A 7180-nucleotide genomic window follows, 5' to 3' on the forward strand; every position below is an offset into this window, starting at 1 on the left:
GGATTCCCCCAAACGACATACGTCAGTTTCAAAATAAGACCTTTACGCTCGAGCATTTGAATTTCTCCCCAAAATAAATCCTTCGACGGTTGAAAATGGAACCTCGTTAACTTTCAAACGATATGAATTTGAGCATTGAGCATATGTATGTTCCTGGGGAAGACAAAAATTAAATTCGCTTTTTGACTTTATAATTAGTATGAAGTGACACGAATAAGTATATAAATGGCTTACTCTTGACGATGAAACCCAAGTGATTCTCGATGATTCGTTATCAAACACTTTAAAAATCCTCGAGGGATCTTTATAAACAAGGAGACACAGCGAGTGAAACCATAGTTTAACAGCAAGTAAACTGAGTTGACGGTGAAATGAAGATTACAGCGTTGGTTTTAATATCCGCTTTGTTGCTGTTCAGCACCTTTGTTCAAAATAGCGAGGGATGGAGTGGACCAATTCCCGTGGGGAAAAGGGCACTGCAGAGAAAGGTTTGTACCTCTGGGATAATAGACAAAATGAAAACTAAAACAAGGACAAAAAACGAAAGAATTGCATTGGAAATTTAGTTTGTGTCTGTGTTGATGCGTTTGCTGAAAAAGAAAAGTCATCAAGTAATACCTCAAAACTCTGCATAATGTGTGTTACGAACTCTTGGTTTAAGGGTATTGAAAATAGTACCAAAAGAAATAAGTGAATTCAAGTTTTGTAGCGAGTTTACATCAAAGGGTGATTTTCAGTAACGGCGGATTGGGAGTCGGGGTCGTTAGCGGAGTCGTATGATCGCCTCTGGCTACGGCCGAGTGAAAACCAAACAACGGAGTCATTAGCGGAATTGTTAGCTCGACGGAAGTTTCCATTTTCTTGTGATGGTGCTTATGATTCCGTCTCAATTGTATATATTTTCATTTTAAATATCATTTTTACTAACCATTTTGTACTTGCACCAGTGATTTTTATCCGCTTTTTTTTTTTTTTGCAATTTTTCAATCTTTTTAAAAAAGTTCAGTCAGGGGATGTTGTATAGGGATAACCTCGCGGTCCTCTTTTTCTACGTTTCTGCCGAACACGACTGCCACTTCGTCGGCAATAGAAACCAGGTACTAAGCTAACGACACACCAGCCGATTGAAAATCGCTAGGTTTGTTTTATTACGCGACAGGTGCGCAGCTGCCGCGATGAAGATTTTCGTGGATCGCCATATAAAATCGCTGTCAAATATGGCATGTCAAATACCTGCAATTACATTCGCCGTCATTTGTCTAGTAGTTAGCCTGCGAGCAAGCTCCCGGGGGGAGTCGAGGAAAGTCGAGGGAGGGGGGGAAGGGGGGGGGGGGGAAGGAGGTGGGCAACCCGATAGCTTGCTGGTAAGTTATCGTCTAGTGTGCCCGCTCCTGCGAGTTTTACGCGCACGTGGTCAACTTATTGAACCAATCAGCTTATAGCTGAAGTATTACCTAACGATTGACTGTCAACTAAGGAATCGAAATGCAGTATGAGAGGGTTCAAATTGAACTGTCGAAGTACTTTTACTTATAATAGTTTTATCTTCTTTCCTTATTATAGTTTGAAAGAACAGCCAGTGACATTTGTGCTGCAGCAAGAACTTTGGATTGTGAAAGACTAGAACTAGACGAATGAATCTTGGATGGCCATACGAAGATAAAAAACAAAGAACCATATTCCGGCAGTTTGGACATTAATGAAATCATGATGATGCTAAATGTTAGCAAACTAGTTAATTAATGAATAGTGAAAATTTTAGGGAGTAGGAAAATGTAAGGTATAAAAAAATAAAATGAACCGAATGTGTTGAATATTGTGGCCTGTATTTTACAGCTAATTTGAAAGCTCGCTAAGTTTTAGCTTTAATAGGCGCGGTCTTACCTACTAGCTGCCAAAAACAAAAACAAACAAACGAAAAAAAAAAACAAAAAACAAAAAACAAAAAAATCGAAAATTTAAGGTTGTTCCAAACCTCCTCTCTAAATGTTCTTTTTAAACTTTGCAGAATGTTGTATCTAAACAAGCTGATTACAGTTCTAAATGGGGGTCACTGAGCTCGTTTTTGAGTTACAAGCACTCAAAGATAAAATTAGCGGTGTTTTCAACAGGTTAAACGGTTTCTGTGATAACTTATTATGTTGAGAATGACCACAATTTGTTCGCCAATCTTTAGGCATTTGCTTGATATTTTTTTATACATACAAAAGCTTTATTGAAAACAAAAGGCCGTTCTAACTTTAATTTACAACATTGAACTAAACAAAAACATCGCAAATCATATTTCACATCATGGATAAGACTTATGCCCCGTTTACAAGGCTTATACACGTTTAAAAGCTGTTTAGGCAAACACAGTTTAAAACTGTTTCTTTTATAAAAGCTGCTTTCGGATTTTTGTCGACTACAGATTTAACCAAATGAAAGGATAAGTTTTTAGGTTTACTTGAATCCTATGTCAAAGCCAATGGTTCAGCTTTCCGTTACCAATTTTCATTTTCTTATACCTGGTTAACATGTTTTGTTGGTGTGGATGGGGCTATAAGTTTACACGAAACTTAATATACAACCTATCTAAAACTAAAAAAAAACATGGGGGGGGGGGGGGGGGCGTGAATTAAAATAAAAGTCTGTCAGCTTCCTCGTACTCCACCTATACTTAATATGGTTTGCCACAATTTACAATGTTATCTTTCATGTATTGTTGTATCAACTGATAAAGAGTGGTAGTAGTGATCCGTGAAAGATTAAGTTGCTGAAACTGAAATGATGGAAACCTGTACAAGCTACCTAAAAACGGAGATATCAGTAATGGTTGATGATAATCCCCCCCGGCTTGTCCCAATTCCGGCATGGCAGTTTATTTATAACATCGAAAGTTTCTTCTTGTTTTCTACAATACCACTCCATCTTTCGAACTTAGATGTTTTGTTTTCTCTTCTCGTTATTCAGTTCAGTTCAGTTTATTGTTTTGTTATAAATAGTGTACAAATATGAATTATTATTATTTAACACTAATGGCGAGGAAGCCCAGGGGAAGCCACCGGGCTTATGAGGACTGGGCTCCCTCAGTTTAAGTAACTGGAACAAAGTATTATAATAGTTATACATGGGACCAAAATGGCAGAGCTACAGTAAATCTTAAAATATATTACTTGGTTATGTTAATCATAGTTAGGCCAAAAAAAGCGAAAATGAAAGTGAAAAGCAGAGGTAAATTAATAAATATATAAATGAATATTTATGATAAGAGGAATGCTTTCAACTTACTACAAAATAAAGCGGTACTTGTTGCATTTCGAATTTCAGGACTAAGAGAGTTATAAAATTTAGGACCTTGGAAACTGATGGAGAACTCCCTATATTATTCCTGCATTGTGGTAGATAAAAAAGCTCGTAACTTCTAGTGCCATAGGAATGCACTTGGCGTGTCACCAAAAACATGTTATTGAAGCTATCAGGAAGTAAGCCAGATTTATATTGATACATAAATTTTCCTATCTGAAGTTTGTTTAGCCCTAAAGCATCTTTCAATTATAGGCCAAAGTACTTTTTATACATCAACACCGGTGCCAAAAATAAATTTCAGTTTGGTGAATTCATACATCGTGATAACCAGGCGAACAAGATAGATAGAGCTATTTCAGTTAACGTTGTCGGTTCAAAGCATAAAGCTAATAGACAAGACCGAAAGTTTACATGGGATTTTTATGAATAAATTAATCAAAATCAGTCATGCCTGTAGAAAACAATAGGCTGTAATTAGCAGTACGATGACCTGCACGTGCAGGAATGATTTTGATGAAATTATTCATAAAAAAATAATCCCACAAAACATTGCGGTCTTGTCTTTTAGCTTGATTTTAATCCGTCAACGTTAATTGAATTAGCTGTATATAAAAAAAGCGGTGAGGGTAAAAGGCGGCATGAGTTTGCGGGATGGCATGTGGCATGATCAAATTTTGTAAACTGTCATTTTACGAGTTTATGGTTTTACGTAACGTAACGGACTGTTGTGTAACATAGTGTCCAAATATGGTAGCTCCATATTTGGGCATGCCATGTGGTCGTGTGAGCAGAGCAGATTGTAAGAGTGTGTTGCTCGCGGACGACATTAAAACTGAAGAATCAAGTGTTCTTCGCGTTCTGTGTTAGCGAACCCAGGGTACGGTAACATTGGTTTCAGAAGTGGGATGGCAGACGCGGATATTAGCGACGAAAGCGGGGAAATTGTTTTCAAAACGGAGGATGCGAGTGTCGTGGATGAAAAGGTCTCGCCGCTCACCTCTACGGCGGCGGACTCCGGTTCGAACTTGGACGCTATTATGAAAGTACTTCAGTCCATACAGAAACAAAATCAAGGGATAGAAAACAGGCTGGAACAACAAGGGCTAAAAACTGAACTTCAAGTAGAAGAACTTTCTCTACGCTTCAAAGAACTAGGTACTCGTGTGAATAATCAAGCATTGCAACTGGAAACTGAGCTAAAGTTACACGGAGATAAATTGACTGTGAAAATAAATGCTTTGGAGGAAGATTTTGTAAATAAGGTGGAATTCCTTGACTCGAGACAACGTTCCTTCGAAGAAAATGTTAAGGAAAGGCTCAAAGGGACACAAGAAGACGCTCGACTCGCAGCTGAAGACTTTTAGTGATAAACTGAACAAAACGCTGGATACGGCGGAACAACAAATGCATGTTAAAGAAGAAAGTTTCACGCTTTTGAAAGCAAGCCTTTCACCTGAAGTCTCCAAGTTTTCAACGCCTCTCTCAGTTTCCAGTGGAGACCCTGAACAAAAACAGCCGGTTGAAAAACCACCTTCGTTTGACGGCTAATCACAGTGGGAACCGTACATCGCACAGTTCGAAATCGTTGCTGGAATGAATCAATGGAACGACGAGCAGAAGGATAACTACCTTGCGACGAGCCTGAAAGGTTCTGCCTTGAGTCTACTGGGAAATCTTCCATCAGATACCCGTCAAGACTATAAGGAGTTGGTTGCAGGTCTAGAGGGGAGATTTGGTTCGGCGCACCAGCAAAAACTGCATCCTTCCAAGTTTAAAAGTAGATTGAGACGGCGTGAAGAATCACTGCAAGAGCTAGCCGAGGATTAGGAGCGTTTGGCTAGGCTGGCTTACCCTCTTGCGCCAGAAGAAATGAAGGATCTGCTGGCCAAGGAGCAATTTATTGATGCTATCCTGGATGGGGATACCAGACTACGTTTGAAGCAAAGTCGTCCCCAGTCCCTTCGAGCAGCTCTCACCTTGGCTATGGAGTTAGAATCTTAGCAGCTAGAATCTCGCCAAAGGGACTTTCAGGCTCGTGGAGTAAACTGTGGCACAGCAGAAGGAACTTCAACTGAAAAGCCTGGTCATGGGGAATGCCGCCAGGATGATTTACTGGCACAAGTCAAACGGCTTCTTGCTGAAGTGGTCTCCTCCCAAGGTCACGGTTAGCCTTATCAAGGGGATCTGGATACCAGGCCACAGTGTTGGGGTTGCGGAAAGAGGGAACATATTAAACGAAACTGTTGGAACCTTGGTGGGAACTGGTCAAGAGATGTGCAGACGCAGGGCAACTCTAAAACTCCCTTAGACTAAGACAGGCCGGCCTCGAGGGGGAAAGACCGGCCCAGTAAACAGTCAATTCAACCTCACAAGTTATGATGATGACTCGACAGTTGTCCCACAAGGGGAACAGCCTCACAGTAAATGGAAACATTGATGGTGTGTGTGGCAGGCCGAAGCCGCCGCCGCCAGGAACACAAAAATAAAATGCCACAGCTTGAATGCACTTCCAAAGTTTAATGAAGAAGAAAAGGGCGAAATACGAAGATAACGTTTAATCCAAAACAAGTGTGCTAGTGAGTGATTCGACTGAAATAAAATGAAACGGGAATTATAAATTAAAAACTGAAACAAAAAAACAAGAACTACGCGAAATAAACAAACCGAAGTATACAAGCAAACAACTAAGAGAAATACTTACAAAACTATGGCCATAAAAAAACTTGAAAATAAAAATGAAATGCAAAGAACGCTTCCCAACTGACAAATATACCCGCTCGCAGAACACGACGCAATACAAACTTGAGACAGAAGAAAAATAACCTAGCTGGTAAACAGTAGCTTATATACCAACGCGGTATGTAAATTTTTATGTAACACACTGAAATAATTCCGTGCAAACTCCTTAGGGATAAATTAAATTCTAGGCGCAACAGTGTGATCTTTCCTATGGTCGTTGACACAGGAGCTAATGTCACAGTAGTCCGACCAGATGTACTGAGCAAGAGTACACTTTCTCGCTTACAGGGTACCATGAGTGTACTTAAAACTGCGACAGGAGACGCAGCGAATGTTGCTGGTAAACTATGGCTCGGGATAACGATTGGAGGCACAGAAGTCTCCCATGAAACAGTAGTTGCAGATATTTCCGACAAGTTCATACTCGGCCTGGACTTCTTGATGGCCCATGGTTGTACAGTTGATGCTGGAGCAGGAAGCCTGCGTATCAGAGTAGAGGAAGTCCCTCTTCATAAGCCCTCGGCTAGACAACAAGCTCGCTGTTGTCGTTTAACAGCTGTGGAAGACACGCTGATTTCTCCTTACAGTGAAACCCTCGTAGCGGTGAGGATCATGGATGATCCACTTGGCAAACCGTGGGGAGCAGTAGGCCCATCGTTTACTGCTAAGCTTCCACCTGATGTTATGGTTGGTAAGATGCTGGTAGATGCCCAACAAGATTATGTTCCTGTGAGAGAGGTAAATCTCTCTGGTCAACCAAGAACAATTTGTCAAGGTACTGAGATAGCAAACTGTGAACCCGTAGAAAGTGTCATTCACCAACAGCATGACTGATTCTCAAGTCAAAGGGGATGACTTGCCAAAACATTTAAAGGACCTATATGCCCGAGGCAAGGAAGGGTTAAATGCTGGTCAACAGCGTCAGCTGCACGATCTCCTGCTTGAATTTCAAGACATCTTCTCAAAGGGGCCTCAAGATCTGGGCAAGACTGGCCTAGCAAAACATGAGATCAACACCGGTGATGCTGCCCCTGTTCGTCACCACCCAAGGAGACTACCTTTGTCACAGTGTGAGGAAGCCTTTAAAGCTGTCAAGGACATGTAGAAACAAGTCATAATTGAACCCTCAGTCAGTCCCTGGGTCTCACCTGTC

The 7180-nt window shown here is 40.7% G+C and overlaps 1 long non-coding RNA gene across 1 annotated transcript; it reads left to right on the forward strand.

Annotated features, from left to right (window-relative positions):
* Positions 1–348: 348 nt before the first annotated feature.
* Positions 349–1795, forward strand: LOC146470677 (uncharacterized). Its single transcript, XR_014866989.1, has 2 exons — positions 349–488; positions 1564–1795. It is a non-coding gene; the product is annotated as an uncharacterized LOC146470677 (long non-coding RNA).
* Positions 1796–7180: the final 5385 nt, after the last annotated feature.

Source organism: Pavona decussata, unplaced genomic scaffold (assembly GCF_977016875.1).
Source record: "Pavona decussata unplaced genomic scaffold, jaPavDecu1.1 SCAFFOLD_112, whole genome shotgun sequence".
Classification (NCBI taxonomy): Eukaryota; Metazoa; Cnidaria; class Anthozoa; order Scleractinia; family Agariciidae; genus Pavona; species Pavona decussata.